This window comes from Amblyomma mixtum, chromosome 2 (assembly GCF_055824585.1).
Source record: "Amblyomma mixtum isolate Tamu chromosome 2, ASM5582458v1, whole genome shotgun sequence".
NCBI lineage: Eukaryota > Metazoa > Arthropoda > Arachnida > Ixodida > Ixodidae > Amblyomma > Amblyomma mixtum.
In genome coordinates, this window is record NC_143013.1 from 292480781 (window position 1) to 292503072 (window position 22292).

General features: G+C 49.2%; 1 long non-coding RNA gene across 2 annotated transcripts in view; it reads left to right on the plus strand.

The window, feature by feature from the left end:
* Positions 1-4515: 4515 nt before the first annotated feature.
* The window catches only part of LOC149364490 (uncharacterized), a 53695-nt gene continuing 35918 nt past the window's right edge, over positions 4516-22292 (plus strand). The window contains exons 1-4 of one of the 2 annotated variants that reach the window (XR_016288619.1): positions 4516-4563; positions 5420-5488; positions 7601-7684; positions 14742-15009. This is a non-coding gene — a long non-coding RNA (uncharacterized LOC149364490). Of the gene's footprint in view, positions 4564-5419; positions 5489-7600; positions 7685-14741; positions 15010-22292 lie in introns of those variants that run through there. The other variant, XR_016288620.1, reaches the window with a different exon arrangement.

Sequence of the window (22292 nt, forward strand, 5' to 3'; positions counted from 1 at the left end):
TACTACGTGCGCATGTGTATTCATATATTTGGCGTAGTTATTTGCAGGTTGTCTTCAATGCAACTAAAGTAACCGAGTGATATACAAAGTCAACGGCTACACTCAACATTCAAATGTATTCAGGCAGCCGCAGTTCTGACGAACACCGCAGTGAACTCGTTTCCTGTACGCGTATCCTGCGGCTGCACACGTCCCGTGATAGAATATTAGCGACCTACGTACAAGTGAAGCCAGATTCGCAGGTGTTTCTAAGCGCACCAGAGGACTTGAGGGCGACTTCAGAACGGCCGGCACCGGGTGGCAGTTAAATGTAAAAAAAATATTGGTTTGCCGAGCAGAAATGTTGGGCAAAGATCGAGAACACCATCCTGACTCCATGACTGCAAGTATACACGTGGATCATTGTGACATTTCCATGCAGCGCACGCAAAAAAGTAAACGTTTCTACGTGAAAAGGAACGATGTACAAAGAGTTAGAACGTTGCTACAAACATTTATACAAACTGACTGGATGTGACACAGCCAATTTTCAATACAGTTCACAACACAGTTTGCCACACAGAGGCGCCCTAACGACACAAACTGGAGAGGCTACAAAGAGAACAGCTTGTTCAAAAAAAAGCGTACACACAATGCTCGAAGCTGTGGGGAAACACATTTAGAAGGAACAAACGTTGAGTAGCCGTATTTTATACATTCACTTTTCCTGGGTCTGATCTAGACGATTTAGTCCGCTGAACATTCTGAGGTAAAGGTCAGTGCTTTAACAAGCTTTGTCTCACTTAAGCGGGGACGCGGCAAATAAAATGGCCAATTTGGTCAAAATTTTCAGTATTTCAATTAATTTTCATTCGTGACTTTCTGGTCTTCAGCTGTTTCATCACGAAAAATTATAGCAAAATGTGCAATATAAATGTAGAAAACGACGTTTATTTATGTATGGTCGTCGATTGAAAATTAAAGGACACTTATATTCACACTGAGCATGACGCGATAGCGGTCCCTGCGGTCGGCTCGGGGTCCCCTGATGCACCCTTTCGCAGACACCGACACTCTTGTTGCCATCACACACTGCTTTATTACACATCGTCGTCCGTATTAATTGGTTACACTTAGTAGGGACACTAACTAATTAAGTGTCCCTGTGATGTAATTCGCCTTCTGTACGACTTGAGGTGCTCGTACATGGCCTCCATTTTTTAAACTGTGCGTACATTCCTCATTGGTGTAGAGCCAGCGTTCCTGGCTCCCCTACAAAAGGAGGAAAAGGGGTTCGATTGCGGTTGACTCTTTTTTTTTTTCTTTTCATCGAAACTGCTTTTCTAGGTCACCGCCCATTTGGGCAACCAGTATTTTCCCGTCACATGCTAATTCTACGCTCTGTCTACTCTCGAAGAGTGGAATTTCATGATCAGGCTGTATTGTGTATTGTATTGTATAGTATTTTTTTAAAGTAAGAAATTATGCCGCTTTATAGTGCTTGGCGGCCTGCGGCTCTGTCAAGCTGTCATTTATGATAGCTTTTGCTTCCGGCTTCCAGTGTCATGTACCGTGTATGACACGGACAAAGACATTATTATTATTATTATTATTATTATTATTATTATTATTATTATTATTATTATTATTATTATTATTATTATTATTATTATCATTAAAACGACGCTGAGGCCGGGTTTTTCCCCGCACGGGGCCTTTACCACTGTCTCGTAAAAATTCCGAGCGTATCGCGATTCTGATCATCCTGGCGTATCGCGGATTCCGTTGCTTTTGGACGGAGCACCGGCATGTTGGTATCCTCGTGAAGAGGCGAGATAAGAGTTTACAAGGGCCGGAATGCCGCATTTATTTCATTGAAAGCAAAAGTTGACGAAGTGATTCAAAACGAAAGTAGTGCTTTGAACGGCAGCTTGTCTCGCACGATGTCAGCCTTATCCACGTTGCAGAAAAAATGTAACTGGTTACAATTACAATTACATCATCTCAAATTAAACTAATTTTCGTGGTAAGTTAAAGTCCCCCAAAGTAACTGAACAATTACAATAGGGTAACTGATTCCTATTACGCAAGTTTTCTTCTAATTTTTATTAGCATGGCAAATGAACTACAATGAGCTGATGCGGCTTGCTTGATCTGTTGTCTGGAGCGGTTCATCCTTCGTTAATTTGCACCAGCAGTTGTTTATCGAAGCTTCTGCCCGTATGTTTAACCACGTTTCCTTTTTTTTTTTCATTCATGCACAAAGACATATAATACAAAAATTGAATGCCGAAAAAGAGAATAGATTCAATATTTTTTTTCTTTGCGCCGAAGTCATGAGACGCTGAAGAGTGCACTGAACCTCTTTCACGTGTAATAGTTTTCGAAGGCTACTTTTTAAAGAAATTTTTTCATGAAAATATGCGTCCATCGAAATGCCGCTGCCGTGGTCGGGTTCGAACTCGGGTCCTCCGGCTCAATAGACGAGCGCCTTAACCATTGAGCCACCGCGGCGGATTGACACGGTGTGACACATATGGTTTGTTGGATTGACGGGGAGTAAATTGTTGGATTTAGTAACGAGGATTGTTGGACTGACCTGCGAATTGATACGCAGACTTTGCTGACACCATTAAAATCCACTGGTACCAGTGACACCGCTACTGTGCTGGTAGTTAACGGGAAAAAAAAAATGCTGGTGGTTCAACATTGCTAAGCACGAAATATTGTAAATTGTAAATTGGTTTTTGCCGCAGCAATATTTATTTTATTCCTGCAAGTATCTGAGAGGTTTCAGAGAGACATCAGCTTTTTCAGGATTTCTAGTGAAGGGGTGCTTTCGTACTAAAAGGGCAAAATGCTTCCAGCCTAAACCCAAAAACAAGAGACCTGTGGCCTCGCGTTTTGCGAAGGGTAAGGTGCGATATAGGGTAACGAACAGAACAGTGCGTGGAACAGGGACACAAAAATTCAGGGGGGCACTTTGTTGACCTAAAGTGCGGTGAGGTGAAAGCCTTAAGCGCGGTGTTGCTGCTTGTGTCACTGATGTGTGGTTAAGATGTTAAGCTTCGCCTCTAAGAGGGCAACGCGACAGCGTCTTGCAAGGCTGCCAGGGGGCTCTACGTCTTGCTCGTCGGTAAATTGGTTTTTGAGGAATGGAAATGTATCTGTATCGCATATCTCGGTGGACACCTGAACCTTGCCGTAAGGAAGGGAGGAAGATGGGAGTGAACGAAGACACCGTATTCACTTGACGCGCCTTTGTTCGTTCCAAACCATCAAGCTGGCATGGCGGAGTGGGTAGCGTGCTCGTCTCGCACTCCGGAGACCCTGGTTCGATTCCCCAACTCGACCAATTTCCTACTCGGTGTTATTCATTTCTTTGGTCTGACTTCAAAGGTTAATTAGTCTAATTGGTTAATTAAGTAATTAACCAAACTCAGTCCAACTTACTTGGAGAATCTCTATACCATCCTTTTAATTGCTTGCATGGTTACGAGCCAAAGTACAATTGGCCCATTTGAAATTCGCGCACTCTGACGTCACGACCATTCCGACCAGTTGAAAAGCGTGACATTTCTGCCGACAACTCGTGCTTACAACGATGAGGCATTAAAGGCTTCCGCCTCAACACAGAAATGCGACACACACGAGAAAGGTGTTTGTGTTCCTCCTATACTCTAAACAGAAAGGTGAAAAAAGGGAGCAAACTGTCATCTAACGCACTTCCTTTTTAAATGAGAGTGCGCTAGATGACACTTTAATCCCTTTCTACTCCCATGCAGGTGTATTCGTGTTTAGAGTACAGCACTGGTTTGTTCTCTCTACAGCACTAACTAGCTCGACACCCCGCTGTTGTGATGTAGAGTGTTTAGTGCAGAACAAAACAAAAATGCAGGGGCTGTTATTGTGAGTATGTGATGATACAGTTTGAGCACCGTCAATTATTTCAATGCCTTTTGATGATCGATCATCGGACTAGTCTAGACCACTTCACTCGTCAAGTACATTTCCGTGCTTAGATGAAAGCACATCGCTTCGTGATGCCTTTATGCCCCTTGTTTGACAGGAGAGTTACTTCAGACGGAAACAATGAAACTGACAACCCTTTAACTTTACAACGAATGAGTTGTGTACATGCTGTCCGTGCTATCATTCTCCGTCACGTATTTTGGATATCAGGGCACACAGAGTACCTCGAATTAGATGCCACGCGCAGTTTAATGTTTCGTGTCAGAGTGGCAACATCCGCCAGTTGCGCGTTTGTACTCGTATATAGCGTTGTTTATGTTCGTCTATTCTGCGAACTTTGCGCCTGCAGTCTACACGTGCCTTGATCAAGCGGATGTTACGGAGGTTAAAGACTGTTGAACAGGGCCACGTGCCGTGATCTGTGAGAAATGGATGTTAAGGAAAGAAAGGAACAGTGCTCGACGCTGCGACTTCCGGTGCAAATAAATGTCACGTGATTCTGCGGAACGCGCGTTTTAAAACGCTGTCGTCCGCAAGAATCGGCGCACTCAACCACTGCTCTTCTGCTCTTCTACCGACCTATAACTTCCAGCGGGCACTGTTAAAATCAAGGTGAGTTTTTCTGCGTTTCATTTACGCATTGTACGTGCCATTTTGCTGCGTATTATGTTACAGTGAAGGCAGTGTCAATAAGATAAAATAATTAATTTAGATATAAAGAAGTTATCGCCTTTTACGATCGTTTTTCGACCGACCGCGACCGAATGATTTCAATTTAAATGAACATTTCGTAATTTTCATCCAACAGCTAGGATAAAGCATGACGTACTTGATTATGAAAAATATCCAAGGGAATGCTCAGCACACTTTATTCGATATAACTCCTGACGTATTCTTCGCGACCGCCTTTCCATCCGGTTGCTAATATCCGGGGCTAACAACTGCGACTACATCGCGCAGTTGATCATGGTTACGCTAGGCACACATTTTTTAAGCTTAATGTAAAAGTGGTCGCCTTGTGAGGCGTGGCTTCAGCTTCTGTGCTTCGTGTAGGAATCCCGCGCAAATGAAATCATATCGAAGTCGACGAGCCACCGTGGCGGTTGGAGCATATTCCAGTTGAGACGCCCTAAATGCACATTCGCGCACTGCCTCAGACGTGGAAACAAACGCGGTTTTAGTCGCCGCGAAGATGCTTGGTATCGATGCATCGCATAAAGGAATGAAATGAAGGACGTCAACATGAACCAAATGCACAGCCAACGTGTTTTCCTAGGGAATTGAGCGGTACTTGCTCGAGAGAGCAAGTTAAAAAAAAATTAAGTAAAGAATGCGTACAGAAGGGCTGGTAGGCTGTCGTCCAAAACAACGTACACGCGTGCTGTCGTATACAGCTGGGTTGTGCTGGAGGTGAGGTTGGTTATAAACATTGCCTGCTCGCGTACGTAACTCCGTATGCTTTTTTCAGACATGGCCATGACGATCAAAGTGCTGCTGGCTTTCACTCTCGTCGCCATATATTACCAAGAAGCTTCAGGTGAGTAGTTTTGAGGAAAATCTTCCCCATCTTGAGACTATACGCATGGATGAGTTAGAGGAGATGCGTCTTGTTAGAGAACTGCGAACAGTTGAGGCTTACACGGGAGAAATTAAAATTACTTTGCTCTTATTCAAGACTGGACTTTTCCGGTTCCTAAGAGTATCCCGTAGCTGTGCAGTCGGAGAAACTTTGGCAGGCAAGCAAAGCTGTCGCCAGTTGGCATATAGGGTTACTGCTGATGTGATACCTCTCTACACTGCAGGAGATGCAATGGGCGGTATGGTCTGGTAAAAGGGGGGGGGGGGGGGGGGGGGGGGGACTAAATTCTTTACTTGCCTGGCATCTAGAGAAAGTGGTCTGAGTCCTCAGCATTTACAGTGGACCTAGGAGCTGCACCTATGAGGGAAATCGCAAGCATGGGCTAGTATACCGTGGTGCCTCCCGTTAGTTAGCACGATGATGCTGTGCTTAACAAGCACGGTTTCTCGTGTCACTGTAGCAACATATGCGGAGTAGTTGATATGTGGCCTGTGAACATAGCAGCTGTTGCTTGTAGCCGATCCTGGATACACGAAACCAAGATATGTCAAATGACTGTTTATAATTAACGGTCAAACAGTACCTTGAAAATTCCATTCATAAGTGTAGCCTCACCGCTTGCATGCGTTTATCGGACTCTCGTTCACCGGATAATTTGACGTCGCGGGGACGCTGTTCTCGCGATAATTTTTCGCGCGCGAAGCCGGGTCGGATACTCAGCCTTGAACGCTTGTCGGCCCAGCTAGCCACTGGAAGAAGCAGAAAAATCGTGTGACGAGGGAAACGTTGGGTAGGTAGATAGGCAGGTAACAACTTTATTTCTGAGAGATTTTAGGGAGGGGTTAGAGATCGGACGGTAGTTTTGGGTAGCCTTCGGTACGGCGTACACCTTTTCCATGCAACATAACTGTTATGCAAAAAAAAAAAAGCCAATATTCGTTTCATTTGTTGTACGGGAATGCCAACGTAGTTGACAGAATGTTACCTGTGTTTTCGCCTATCCTGTTCCGCTCTCGTTTCGCTGCCGAATGTTGCGAAAACCAACGATGCCTTAATTTAATTCACAGATTATTTTGTTCAAAGTTTACCTCTAACCGGAAAGGACCTCTTACGATAGGCGGTGTCTAGTTTCAAAGCACCGCCCGTTGTGGCTTCGATGCCAAGAAGTCTTGGTGTTGCGACACCCAGCGAACAGTGAGATGACAACATACGCTAGAATGCAACGCAAGAAGTGCGCTGCTGTAGCGAGGCTGCAGCACATTCTTGCACCTAGGTTGAAGATAACCTTATCTATTACGATGAAATTTATGTGTCAAAATATAGATGTATCAAATTATTTCGTGATCCTTTTGTGTTCGATATATCCGGGATCGACCGTATACGCAAACTTCACCAACGCAGTCACCATGAGTTGCCTTGAAACTGCGAATTTATAATGGGAGGGACATGCACGAAAGAAGAGACCTCTCATGGCTCATACAAGGATAGCTATCGCTGGTGTCCATCAAAATAGTGCTAAGGGCAGGATTTAAAAAAGCAGGAGATTATAAGACGTACAGTAAACAGGGTAGCCCTCCATAAAAGTTATCGTGGTCAAGGTTGCCCGCAATGATGCTTCCAAACATCGCTTGCAGACATAGGGGCGCCTGTCCACTTCATTTGCATTGCAACGATGCATTTGAGTGTATGAACTGTGCGTGCTATGTTGGGTTTTCGTCGCGCATAAGGGGCTAAAAGTGCCGTGCGTAAACACAAGCTTAGAGTGTACGAAATGAGGCAGCGGAGAAATTGAAAACCATACACGGACCATGCTCTACGCTTTCTAATTTCCTGGTATCCTTAATGCGTCACCGCCTTCATGGGAACGGGACGCTTGGATTGTTGTCGGATCTGCCAGCTGTACTGCCGCTTAGATGATGACGAAACCACCACAGGCACGTTCGTCCTGTTGTATTCACTTGTTGCGCATTTCAAGTAGACACGAACTACGAAATGGGAACCTGCGCGTGAAAAGGTAACATTTTATGCGACCTCGCTAACCACATAACTTGTGACTATATCTATACGCAGCGGGCTGCTTGCCGTCGCTGCCGTGCCGTTGCCCGTGTGAGCTGGGCCTCGAGACCCCCAGCAACTGCGGCATCTGCGTTTGCCGTGAGTATTGCAGCATATATGCGTGTGCACATCAAGCAACCAGAATATTAATCGCTTGGTATACATCGAGTCATGACATGCGAACCTGATGACCGACGATTAGGATGATCTGTCTCTATTCACGTGGCTCATAAGTGCGCGCGCTACATGCCTTCTCAGTCTTTGAAGCAGCCCCTTCGAACACGTTTGCCCCGGTTTATGTGGCTTCGTTTTATATCCGCTGTTGACATATCGCACTCGAAGATAAGGAGAAACGGGCATGGTCGGGTCATGTAATGCGAAAACAAGATAACCGGTAGTAGTTAAAGGGGCCATGACACAATTTTTAAAACTCGAGCTATTTATTGGGTGTTGTTTGCGATACATCTCGGAGCAACTGGACAAATATGAGCTCATTTGGTGCAGCGAGTAATTTGTAATTGAATTTTTAAAAATTCCGACGATTACGTTAGTGCCTAATGCAAAATTTGAGCGCAGCTCATCAGCTGTTTCAGCTATTCGTTAGATTGAGGCAAAGAATTCGAGCAAGACATGTATGTACAATTACAGACACTTGTTATTTTTTACACATTTTCCTTCTTCAAGAAACACTCCACTAACAGTTCTTGATTGTCATGAAGGAAGCTTTGTGGTCGGAGAAATAGATGGATATATATGCTCGACTTTCTGCACCAATGCCAAAGCCTTGTTCTCAAAGGCGAGATCTATGCAAATATTTCGCGAGGCAGCCGTGGGAGGCGTTACGAGCGAGATTAACGGGATGTTATCCCCATAAGCGCCGAGAAATTCCTGTTTGTCTTTATATCTCATTAAAGACCCCACCAACCCTGCAACCCTGGCAGGTGGCAGTTAATGGTTGATCGCGAGAGTTCGCTCACCGTTGTCAGCGCTAGTGCATGCAGCCCACATCTCTCTCTCATCATCCCACGTACCTATAAGCGCGATTCAGGCATCCGCTGACCCAATGAGTCAGTTATGCGCACTTCCTTTCCTTAAAATGACCGGAGTGTAAAACGTTGTCAATGCCAACGCCAATGAACACAATGAAAGCCGATGGTGGGGGTGGTGAAAAACTTCAATACTCAAAGAGAGTTTAGGGGTCAGAAAACACCGCTGCATGGTCGGTATCCTTAGTCCGGGACACCGCACGACGAGGCCACGTCTCGCACCCGCTTTAATAGAGCCCTTTGGGACTCCGGTGTAGAGCAGTTGAGGAAGGCAGTCTCCCACGCCTCTCGGGTGGGGGTGGAGGAAGGGGGAAGGTGAGAACTCTGAGTACATGCCCACACCATGTGAAAGATGTCGCAGATCTCTCCTCAGTGCGGGTGGTGGTGGTGGTGAAAACATTTATTACGAATGAACAGGAGGTATGTTTGGATCAGCCCGTAAGGGACCGATCCTTACAAACACTAGGTGGAGGTCCCTAGTATGGGACCTCAGTGGCGGTTGCCGCCGCCCGGGCGCGCCCGACTAAGGCTTGTTGGGCCTGTAAGTCGTGGCAGCCGAGCAGGGTCGCCTCCCAGTCCTCCCGGGTTGGGTTGGGGATGGGGGGAATAGCGGGGTTGGAGGGGCAGGCCCACACCATGTGATAGGTGTCAGAAGACACTGCACTACAGTGTGGGCAGCTGCCGCTAAAGGAGGTGTCAAAATGTTTTAGCGCTGCCGGGCACAGCAATGTATTGGTGAGAAGGCGGAGAAGGAGCCGCTCATCCGCCTTCTTCAGGCCTTTACATGGGCTAGGGTAAAGGCGATGACAATTTTGATAATATGTTGTAATATCTTTGAATGTATAGACCGGATTAAAATCGGGTTCCTGATCGGATGGGGAGGAGAAAACAGCAGCGCCCATCTATGTTCGGATCAAAATGTTTTGCCATGGCAGGACAGAGAAGAGTTCCTGTCTGCAGGCGCCGTAGAGTTCGCTCCTCCGCCTTATTCAGGCCCTTGGCAGGTGCCGGGTAGAAGCGGTGGCTGTCGCAGTAATGAATTAATATTTCGCGGAACCGCAGAAGCGGTTTATGAGCTTCTGAGCCAGGAGAGCTAGGATGATGGAGCCCGGTGTGTGAACGCTCGGGCGGCCGCATCAGCGGTCTCATTGCCTCGTAGACCCTGGTGGCCAGGAGCCCAGATTACGTTTGTGCGAGTTGGAGCGGCGGGAGCGCGTCTTAGAATTTGGGAGGCAAGAGTTGAGATTTCCCCTGCAAGATAATGTTCACAGGCCCGTCATAACCGTTCTGATTATGGATCGGCGGCAGCGAGAGCTATTGCAACTTCCTCCGCTCGTGTTGAATTTGGGGCCTGAAAAGATAGCCCATCTGCATTCATTCCCCGGTGGACTACGGCAGCCGTGTAGAGTTCCGCGGGCGACGGCCCTGTGATGTCCACGTAGTAGACGCCCTCTTTAGATCCATATTCCCTCTCAAGCGAGCGAACCCGCGCTTGTCGTCTGCCTTCATGTGAAGCCATGTCCATGTTACGCGGGAGCGGAGCGACCCAGAGCGTGCGGCGCCACAGCACCGGGATGCTCTCCGTCCGCTCTTGCATGCATGTGTGTTGGATGTGTAAGTGTCAGACGGCACCCAGGAACCGTCTGCGATAGCCGCGTATATTGGTTCACGAGGTGGGCCTCCCTCAGCTCCTGATAGGAGTTTACGACCCCCGACGCCTTCAGTTTGGCGTTGGAGGTAGCCACCAGGAGGTCCAGTGCTCGCTTTGTTGCCTTCCTGATGATGGTGTCAATGCGCTCGTCTTCTTGTTTGGTGGTGCGTGGGTACGGCACGGCGTAGAGGATCCGACTGGTCACGAAGGCATGGGCGAGCCGTAGCGCGTCCCTGCCCCGCATACCACCCCGCATGCGCCCTACCTGTTCACCTATGCTCTTGAGTTTCGCTATAGTAGAGTCCGGCCTAAGCTTGTTATTGATGAACAGACCCAGGATCCGGCGCTGTGCCACTTCTCTGATGGGGCCGCCCAACAGAGATATGTGTAGAGACGTGTTGTCCTTGACATTTGTCCTGACGTGTAGAAGCTCTAATTTGGCGGGAGAACATTGGAGACCACAGTTAGCAGCATATGCCCCGACTATGGAGGCGGCCTGCTGAAGGCGGTCCTCCATCTCTCCAAGGCTCCCCTCGGTGGTCCAAATTGTAATATCGTCTGCGTAGAGCGCGTGTTTTATGCCCTCCACCTGAGCCAGTTGGCCGGGCAGGTGCATCATGGCGATGTTGAAAAGGAGGGGTGATAACACCGCCCCCTGTGGCGTACCTCGTGTGCCCATAGAGTACGGGCCGTATTCTTCGTCCTCGATCCGGAGGAGTGCCTGACGCTCAGAGAGGAAGTCTCTGACATAGGCGAAGACCTTCGCCCCGCAGTTAGTGGCGTTCAAGTTAGACAGTATGGTACCATGTTTACCACTGTCAAACGCCCCCTTAAGATCGCGGGCGAGAATGGCCTTGTCGTTTTGTTGCACGGTTGTGGGTCGTATTATGTCCCTGTGTAGTTGGAGTAGGACATCCTGTGCAGACATGTGCGGGCGGAACCCGAACATAGTGTCTGCAAAGAGGCCCTTACCCTCCATGTATAGAGAGAGGCGATCGCGTACCATCGTCTGCATCAGCTTTCCCACACACGAGGTCAATGAGATGGGTCTCAAGTTTTCCGTAGACACGACTTTACCTGCTTTGGGTATGAGCGTTACAAGCGATGTTTTCCATTCGAGAGGGAATGGACACCCATCCAAGATGTGATTGATGTATTGTAGCAAACTGAGGTATGCAGAGTCCGAGAGGTTCGCCAACAGTTTCACTGTTATGCGATCCCGATCCGGTGCCCCACCTCGGCGCATTTTACCCAGGGCCGCCTTAAGGTCATGCAACGCAAAAGGGGCGTCTAAATCCTGATTTGGCTTGCCGGAATGCGTGTACTCGGGCCGAACCGGGTCGTTTGTGCGGCAGAGATACCTGTCACACAAAGCGTCCGCAAATTGCGCCATCGTACCTTGGTACCCGTGAAGAGCCCGCCATAGCTGTTTTTGCGTCTCCCCTTTCGTTTAAGAAGGGTCGATGAGGCTGCATAAGAGACGCCAAGTCCCCTTTCGAGCTCATCTGACGCGCTGCAGAGTTGCAGCGTTCTATCCAATTGGTGTCTGTGAGCTGTGCCTGCTCCGTAAGTTGTGCAATGCGAGCTCTAAGCTTGCGATTTGTCTTCTGCTTCTTCCACCTCCCACAGATGCAGGAGGTGATTATCCACTACGGGGATCTCGTTGGTGGTGTGAAGTGTTTGCGTATGTTGTTTCCGCATGTTGGTGACCTGTGTTGCCCACTCCGCATAGCCGTCGGAGAACAGTACGGGAGGGATGTCATGAGTTCTAAACTGCTCCAATTGGTTAATTTGGCCAGTCCCCATTTTTTGCGGGCTGCCTTCGCCAAAAGCGGGATGCGGAGAAGGCAGTGGTTGCTGCCCAGGGAATCCCCCAGGTTCTCCCAGGTGGTATTTCTAGTGTTCCTAACCAGAGATAAATCAGGACGCGTCTCACGGGTGACCAAGTTGCCCACACGTGTGGGGCAAGCCGGATCAATTAGCAACGTAAGACGAAGGGTGGAGATGAGCTCCGCCAGCTAGCGTCCCCTGGCTTTCTCGAAGTGATAGCCCCAGTGAAGACTGGGTGCGTTGAAATCCACAATAATCACCACGGGTTCCTTGTCAGCCAATCTGAGTGCACGATAGAAAATTTCGCTGAAAGTACAGGGCGCCTTATGAGGGGGGCAATACACATTCAGTACATGTATTGACGGGTCGCGGCACCTGAGAGGCAGAACCCTCACCATTGTGTATTCCTGCTCAGTCTCCAGATCAAGATCGACCTGAATCGCGGTGTATGCTTTATGCACCACGATGCATGGTCGAGGGGCCAACCCTGAAACGAGCTATACCGAGAGAATTTAGCATCATTTTGCCGGGCTCTTGCAAAGCAAGAAGCACCGGCATGTCACCGAGGCACTGCAGGTAGAGCTGGAGGCGTGACCGTTTTTTCCAGGCTCTGAAACCCCTGCCGTTCCATTGAATGATTTTGAATTGTTCTTATTTGTTAGCTTTCTGAGAAGGTTTGCCAGCCATATTGATATTTTTATTATTACGGTGTTGGGTAGCCACTCGGTCCGAGGGCCGGCGCCGCCTCAGCTAGGGGCTGCATCAACGCCGCGGCTATCGGGCCGGAACCGCTTTTTTCTGCTGCCTGTCGGGGAGCTATTTTATGTTTTAGCTTGCGGGGAGTCGCAGCAAAGAGTATTTTTTATTCGAGAGCTGACGAAGGGTTGCACCGCCTTAAGGACAGAGCCAATCACCTGTGCCACAATGTCGGGAAGCATTTCAGCAAATGCGGACCTGAACATGTCCTGAAAGGACTCGCGGAGCGCAATCATAATTTATTTCGGGAGTGCTGTCACCCGCTCCTCCAACTGCTCGGTTCTACCCTCCAGGGCCTCGAAGCAGCCAGCGTCAACGGGGGCCGAATCGACCACCGTGTCCGCTGTTCGCCGCGAGACGCTAGTCAGTCAAGATGATACTGAGGATCCGTCATCGCTCTCGTCTGTCTTAGTGTTCAGCATGGGCTCGGACTGCCCGGCCTGCTTGGCTTCTATTTCTTGAATTTTATGGGCGAGAATTTGGTTTTGGCGCCTGAGCTCCTCTACCTGCCGCTGTAGGGTGGATTCGGTGGGGGAGGGAGGGCGGGTGGGCCCAGAGACTAACCCACTCCAACTGCTCACCTGAGTTTGACTTTGTACCAGGGGTGGGAAATCCCCGGCTTTGAAGAGCTGCGGCCTCGTCGGGTTCCCGGACTTAATAAATTTCGGCGGCTCGGACTGGGCCTTCTTGGGTTCGGGCTTGGGTACCGGAGCAACAACAACAACAGAACAGGCGCAGACACTCGCCATGGAAAGAGAAGAAGAAGCAACAGTCGGACGGCGCAGAAACACCGATCAAGAAGTGGTAGCTTGGGAGTTGGCTGAAAAGCAGCGAGAGCTTTTCGCTTCCAGATGTCTAGGCTTAACCTTAGCTAAGTCACAGCCAATTTTTTCGGTCCCGGCGTTTGCTTCTGCTTTGACGGCCTATGGCTTGAGCACCGTGCTTTTGGCACAACGTTGTCAATGCCTGCAGCCCACATCTGTCTCTCATCACCCTACGTACCCATAAGCGCGATTCAGGCGTCCCCTGACCAAGGGAGACAGTTATGCCTACTTCTTTTCCTTAAAATGGCAACAAGACGTTAATTACAACGCATGCAGCCCCCATCTGTCACTACCACCACGTTGCTTAAAGTACGATTCAGGTGTTCACTGTTCCAAGAGGGCAGTTATGCGCCTTTGCTTCTCTTTCCAAGCTCCCGCTCCATTGCTTTCGCAGCTTAAAGCGCGATTAAGATGTCCACTGCTGGTTACAACGAACAATGGCGACGCCGCGAGACGCAGAAACGGGTGCCAAAGTGCTGCGCTCTAAAATTCACCTGAATCATGCGGCAGTCAGGCAACACTGGTGCGTTCGCGGTTCGTGACGATATAGACTGACAGTCAGGTGCCTGCTCGTGTCTGAAAGAATAAACAAACTGCGCGTGGTGAACGTAGGGGAGTGAGTTGTTCGTTGTTCAGGTTTGGGTTGCGGTGGGGTGAAGTGGGGAACTTGAAGGGGGACACAGGCAACCAAGGCCTGTGTCCTCCCCTGTTCTGTCTATCTCCTGCCCAGTCTCGGTGACTTAATCACAACGTACCACAGCCACGCTCGGGTGGGCGCGCGCTCTGCTCCGTACCGACCGTGCGCACGGCAGCAGAGGACGGCGCTGTCAGTTTATGACGTCAACCAGCCGGCAGCTTCAAATTACAAGTTCTAGCTCAAATGCGCGCGTATAGCTCTTTTTTTTTTTTTTTTGGTGTGCCGAGGAGGCATCAAGCTTTCGCATTCTCCCAGTGCGGGTCGCTGCAGTTATTTCTAATTTTTCAACACTCGTCAACTGAAACTGCCATTCGTTTCGCTTTAATAAGGTGTTTCCCTTTCTCTCCTTCAGCGCCCACCTGCCCCATCTGCAGCTCGGCCTGCTATTACCCGCCAGCCTCTGCAGCGGCGTGTCCCCGATGCGCTCCGGCCTCAAACTGCTACAGAACCACCGGGAGGAAGTGAACATCTTGCGTCTTTTTGCCCGAGCTGGAGGCCAAAGGCACCACGAACGTTGTTGCGAACAAGCTCCAGAGAATTGTAACTGTAGTTGAGACATGATTCGGTTGCTGGGGCCTTCTTCCTGAATTGGCCTCTTCTGTTTGCTGCCATGTATATCATGTGCGCTCAGACAAAGGCGAAATAAAGTGCGCGAAATATGGCATTGAGTTGCGCCTATTAGGACAACTGTTGTGGTCATTTATTTATTTTTTTATTTTTACGAGCGGCGTCTATCGCGCCCACAGAGGTGAACAAAACGCCGCTTCACCTCTCCGCGGAATAATATTATTAGAACTTTTTAAGCCATTTGTCGATGGAACGAAATTGAATTTGAAAAAAAATATTGATTGAAAAAAGTGATCTAAAGACGTTTCGCCGAAGTAGTAGTTCTATGCTCGCTTAAAACTAGGATTTCAAGATATCCAGGGCCTTTCACACGACATATTGCTCAACGTAAGACTTCAAAAATCACGCACGTACTAACACTGTAAACATTTTGAGAATGTTCAATCTTTCTCAAAATGCTTAGCTTGGAAAGTACGAACGCTATGTATGGACACTGAGGAAAAATTGGAGATGGCTAATATCGATAGAATCCTCCTCCTCCTTCTCATCATCATCGTCATCAGCAGCAGCAGCAGCAGCAGCAGCCTGACTACGTCCACTGCAGGGCAAATGACTCGCCCATATCTCTCCAATTAACCCTGTCCTTTGCCAGCTGCGGCCATAGTATCCCCGAAAACTTCTTAATCTCTAACGACAAATCATCTACTTTTGGTGAAAGCTGAGCTTTCATTGGCTAGAAAACGAGAAAAAAAAATACTAAGTGTCACCATCACCAGCTGAATTCGCAAGTTAATGCAGTGCGTCGTCGCAGGTTTTTTGGACTCGGATCCCGGAGGCTAGGCTAAACCACCATTCACGTACAAAAAAAGTTCTGTAACAACCGAGCCCTTTTCGGTGTAGACGACACCGTTTTGAATCGAGTTGCGGGACGGATTTTAAACGCAGATTTCACCACAGTAAGTGCGACTTTTGCAGCAGGAAAAAAAAAAAAACCAACATACACAAAAGGAGTCACGGATTCGACTTTCACTAACAACGAAAATTTGATCGAATTGCCCTCAGTTTTCCTTGAACCAAATGGAACATGTCGAGTACGCCAGTGGTACGAAGCCCGCGTCTGCTGGTCTTTCTCACTGTGCGCGACTTCTCGTGGCCTAGGGTTGGTCACCCGCCCCTACTGCAACTGCCGCAGCCGGTAGTTCCCTCATGGGCTTTAGCAAAATTTGGCTCTTACAATCTTTCCGTATTTCGACGTCCATATCAAACTCATGCTGAGCCTTCCCTTCGTCTACGCTAGTGTCGAGTAAGGTGCGTATACCTTCATCTCAGCTTTGTAATTGTGTTAACACCACCGTCCGAGGGACTGAAGTAAAAAGTGCTGCTTACTGCTCTTGCCTCTCTGACTTCAAGGTCAATCGCACCACTGATCTGACCTCGACTATTTGAACCTCCTGCTGTTGGCTGTAAATTACCGGAGAAGTGCTTGTAGTTGGCCTTGTTGGTGCGTATTAAGGAAAGGTGTAGGAGCCCGAAAATACGAACACTGAAGTAGTGAAGGAACGGTAATAAAATTTATTGTACTACAACAAACTTTAATGGACGAAGAGTGTTTACATCAACTGTTCATTATTAAGGAGGCGCTTTCCCGCACTCCCCTGGCAGACATAGTGGTACCCAGCGACGCACCTCAAGCCATTAGACTACTTCGACGGGTCGCTTGAAGCACTAGGCTACGCCAGAACACTCGCTGTATCGCGGCTAAGATCTCCCGACCAATCCGAGTGGAAAGTCCATGTGACCTCATCCGTCAACACACTGAAAGAGGTCCAGCTACGGGCAGGTATGAGAGAGTAGAAAAGCACAACGTCAGGACTGTATATTTCAGTACAGCAATTTTGCGGCGGTGGTGGTGGTGAAGAGCATTTATTTAGTAATTTACAGAGAGGTGCTCGGTGAGAGGCCCCTAATGGGTCTCCTCCTTACAATACTAGGCGGAGTCCCTCATTCCGGGATCCCGTTGGTCGAGACCGCTACACAAGACCGCCGAACCAGGGTCTGTTGGGCCGATAGTTCCTGGCAGCTGAGCAGGGCCGCCTCCCAGTCCTCTCGGGTAGGGGAAGGGGTGATTGGGGGGAGAGAAGGATTTTTCTGCATGCCCAAACCATGTGGAAGGTGTCGGCCACCTCCCCACAGAATGAGCAGCGGCCGTCAAAAGAAGGATTAAAGTGCTTGAGAACCGCCGGGCACAGCAGGGTGTTTGTAAAGAGCCTGAGGAGAATTCGTTCGCCAGCTTTACCCAGTCCATTCATAGGAACTGGGTATCGCCGGTGTTCGGCACGATAGTGCTCAGTAATTTCTTTAAAAGAAAGGAGAGGGCTGTGATCTGGGTTAAGCTCCTCCTCCCAATGGACGCCTGGTGCCCGGTGAGTGAGTGCGCGGGCTGCCTCATGGGCGGCTTCGTTACCTGGCATGCCTTGGTGGCCGGGGACCCATATGATTGAGCGATGAGTTGGATCGCCGTCGCGAGTACTGCGGTGTAAGATTTCTTGAGCGAGTGGAGTGATCCAACCGAACTCAAAGTTACGACAGGCTCCGCGAGAGTCTCTGAGGATGAATTTAGAGTCGGGATGGGAGGCTGCGAGGGCGATCGCCACCTCCTCCGCATGCGTTGAGTTGGGTGCTCTGAACGAGAGGCCGTCCACCTGTTTTCCCTCGTGTATGACTGCAGCCGTGTAACATTCCCCCCTGGAGTGGTAGGGTCCTGCAATGTCGACGTAAAAGACGTGTTTTTTTGAGCCATAGTGGCGGTGCAGGGCATTCGCCCGCGCCTGGCGCCGGCCATTATGGTCCTCCCTGTTCATCTTAGTCGGAAGGGGTCGAACGTAGAGGGCGCTTCTCCACAGCTCTGGCACTCGAACCCGTTCCATGGTATGGTGATCATGTCTGATATGTAACCGGTCCAAGAGGCGGCGACCGGACGCGGTCTGGGCGAGGCGCGTGTATTGGTTAACGAGATGCGCCTCGCGGAGTTCTCGATAGGTGTTCGCCGCCCCCAACGCGAGGAGTCCCGCGTTGGAAGTGGATATCGGGAGGTCGAGGGCTCTCTTGAAAATTTTGCGGAGTACAATCTCCAAGTGATTTTCGTCATGTTTCCGTAAGCGGAGGTAAGGAGTCGAGTACAATACTCGACTAGTTACGAAGGCATGTGCGAGCCGCATCGCATCCCGCAAACTGTGACAAGTAAGCTTGTTGGGTGTGCCAGGGACGTTGCACTAAGCAAGCGCTTGTAGGATTTGCAATGAAAGGCACTGAGCGGTGGCGTACAGATCAGAACACCCGCCTCGTAACTTTGAAGATGGCCATCCAGGGCAAGGATGGCAGCACATGGTATGGCACATGAGGCGTGTCCCAAGTATGGTTAGGAAACCCGAAATTCGCCCTTGGAATGACCTTGGCCGAATTTCACTGCCGGTGGTTTCAATACATATGCATCTATGGCCAGTCGATGGGAATACATTTCAGCACCACTGCTAATAATTTCGCCTGCGTATTTCTTCATTTTTTTATGCAATAGCGGAGAACCCTCATAGGGGCAAAAACCAGGCCTCTTCCGGCGTCGTCCAGAAAAATTGGCTATGGTTTAGCTCTGGTTAAACCTGGAGGATAGCGAAAGCAACATCTGCGCGTAGCCATATATTGTTGCGTGGGCTACATTGTTCACAGTCTCGCCGTTTCGCGTGCACTTGCACGACCATACTGCGCATGCGCGAGGAGCAAGTGACGTCACTACGCACAGCTGGCATGCCTCGCCGCGCTCGCTCGCCTTCCTGTCCTGAAAATTATCGGAGTGTAAAACGTTGACAACGCCAATCCCAACGAACATAATGAATGCCGATGGCCTATGGCTTCAGCGCCGCGTTTATGGCACAACCTTGTCAATGCCTGCTGCTCACATCTCTCTCTCTCTCATCCCCCCCATGCACCTATAAGCACGATTCAGGCGTCCACTGACCCAGGGAGCCATTATGCGCACTTCCTATCCTTAAAATCATCGGAGTGTAAAACGTGGTCAGCGCCAACGCCAATGAACACAACGAACGCCGATGGCCTATGGCATCAGCGCTGCTTTTCTGGCACAGCGTTGTCAATGCCAACGCATGTAGCGCCCACCTGTCACTACCACCACTTACCTTAAAGCATGGTTGAGGTGTCCACTGTTCCAAGAGGGCAGTTATGCGCCTTCCCTCTGGTTCAGGTGTCCACCACGATGTGGAAACCTCGCCCTCACATCCCGCTACGTATATCCAGGCATAGCAGAGCTAAGCCACTGCCAATTTTATTAACGCCACAAACCACGCAGATGGCGATGCGCAATCGCTACTGCGCTTCAGAGAGGGAGACTGTCGGCGAGGCGATGGAGACCGTGCGGTGGCGGCGGCGGCTCCGGCGGCGGCACCGGCGCGCCAGCTGTGCTCCGTGTGACGTCACCCACTCCTCGCGCATGCGCAGCTTGGCCTTTCCAGAGCTCCGCTAAATGGCTCGGCGACTAGAGTAGTGTTGCTTTCGCAACAAAATCCTGATTGGCTGGTGGGAAGTGACGTCGTCAGTGACATCCGCAGAGCGGATAAACCTCATTGGCTAGAGGGACGTTACGTGGCTAGCCCGGAGAACACCCATTGGCTTGATGGAACTAACGTCACCAGACCAGGTTCATCTGTATGAAGCCCCCACATGCCAACCGTGGCAGGTGGTGTACGGGATGGGCAATGTGGGTCTCACAAGCCCAACCATCCAATTCCGGCAAAGATAACAACAGCTTCGAGAGCGATCGCATTGGCAACACGTAAAAGAATTAGGGTCCCCTGTTTTTTAGTGCGCTATCACTAAATGGCTTGATAGTTGAAAGGATGTCCTGTCTGCGGTTGAAGCCTCCACCTGCCTGCTGTCATGGCTGGCAGGTGGAGTGCGCCAGCACTGGGTGGGTCACTTGCGAAAAAACTATTATGTGCCCTTGTGAAACCTCCACCTTCCACGGTTGGCAGGGACCGAAGTTGCCGATAGGAACCATGGTTCCACCTGCCATGGTTGGCAGGTGGAAAAGTTGAAAGAGAAAATTCCCCTCTCCACTTTCGGAGCAGAGAGAACACGAATAGAGGGTGAAAGGTTGCGGGTTGTCTGTGGCGAAGTGGAGAGCAGAAAATCCCTCTTTACTTTTCGTGTGCTAGCACTAGGTGGGTCACTTGCGAAAAAGCTATTATGTGCCCTTGTGAAGCCTGGCGGTATCCTGGTGAAGGGGGAAAACCGATTACCCGGCACTTGCAGCCATGTGGAACGGCAGGAACCACTTTGAACCGGCCGCCTCTTAGATTATCTGTGAAACCATCATAGGAAACCTATATGCAAGAGTCCATACATATATTTGACCTTGGCTGATTTGGACCAAAAGCAATGTCCAGTCATAATTCAGCGTGCTCGGCGTGATGGCAACCTCTAAATTTGGCCGGGGCCATTGCCAAAATGCTATTTCTCGACCTTTACCGAGGTTAAACCTTCTAACCTTTTTGTGAGCCAGAATAGTCCATAAAATCAAGTACAGTTGCCACCAAAGTTTTATGCGGATACCAGAGGCTAGGCTGCACCGCCAATCACTTCCAAATAGCGACAACGGTGTACTTTTAGGTGTGTTCGTCACGAGTTTAATTCGAGTGGCGTGAAATTTTTTAGATGCAATTTTATCAGCAAAAATTTAGGGCACACCTAAACTGCGCTTTTAAGGGTATGACGTGATAACGCTAATGGGTCTCGTCAGCGGCCCCTCTTGGACACGCAGACGAGAACACTGTTTCCATATTATGTGAAAGACCACGCGACGTACAGTCTTTGTCAAATGTATACACCCCAAGGGTCTCTTTTTGGGCCCTGCAGCGCGACTCCTCTTGCATGTTCAAGGACCCTAATCTCACGAAGGCGGGAGGAGCTTAAGTCCTCAACCCTCCCAAGATTAGGACTGTGAGATGTGCTTAAAAACTCCAGCTACACGGCTTGGAAGCCAAACCCTTGGGCTGTATATTTTTGACAAAGACTGCACATATAAAGGCCCCGCTTTAAGCAAGGTGTCGGAAAGTGCCTGCGCAGCCTTGAAGTGGCGTGTACGATTCAACTAACCACTTGATATTAATAATTTATATACTTAGATGTTTTAGGGACGCTTGAGTAAACTTGCGACCTTGTAATAGTTAGTCTAATGCTTTAATACTATTCAAATCCAACGGCCCACGTGTGACTTTGCCACCTTTTGAACCAATCTGGATTTTTCGCTCTGGGCAATAGCGGACGCCGTAGGATTTTCTGCGAAACAAGACCCTTAAAGCTAACGCTTTAACAAATGCGGCTTGTAATGCGAGACAAACGTCAGCACACCTTGTACAAGTCCTACAATCTATTTATACTGCGAAGAAGAAAATTTGTTCGAGTTGCCATCAATGTTCCGTTAAAGCGAGCACTGCATTTGTTCCCTTTGCCTCAGAATCCACAAACATCTTGCAGATTACGTTTCTGCAGTGATATCAGGGAACTCAGCAGCGACAGTGCAGCGTTTCTGAAAACCGGAAGCTAGACTCTGTTAGAAGAGACCTTAAGGCTTAAATTTTGTTAAGCCATTTTAGTTTTGCTATGCTGGCGTTTGGTGTGCTGCGCTTACCCGCGAATTGAGAAAGAGGTGACAAATTTGGTCTAACATTTTCAGGTTCACAGCCAGTGGCAACCCAGTGACGGTGCCCCAGAATTTTCCGACCCTTTGAATAAAAAATAAAACTGTTCAGCGCATGCTTTGTGTAAGACCATTCGGCCCCCACGCCAGTCAGCGAGTATGCGAAGCTATCGCAGCTGTAATTTGTTCCTTTTGTGCGGGTTCGATACCGGCCGCGGCGATCAGATTTCGGTGGAGGCGAAATTCTAGAGGCTCCTGTATGTCAGTTCACGTTGAAGAATTTCAGGTGGTCGACATTTCCGGAGCCCTCCACTACGGCGTCCCTCGTAGCCTGCGTCGCTTTGGGACGTTAAATCTCCATATCCGGAGCCCTTCACTACGGCGTCCCTCATAGCCAGAGTCTCTTCGGGACGCTAAACCTCCATAAACCTTAAGCCATTTTTTATTAATTTTGCATTTTTTCATCTTTACGAGCAGCAATACCGCAGCGGCATTATGCCTTCTCCAAAATTTGACTCGCCACTCCGCTTTGAAGACCTTGGCGCCTTCTCAGTTCACCGGGGTTCCCGCATTATGTTCACCTGAGCTTGCTAAGAACAGAAGCTAAAATAAAAGCTTGCTGCTTTT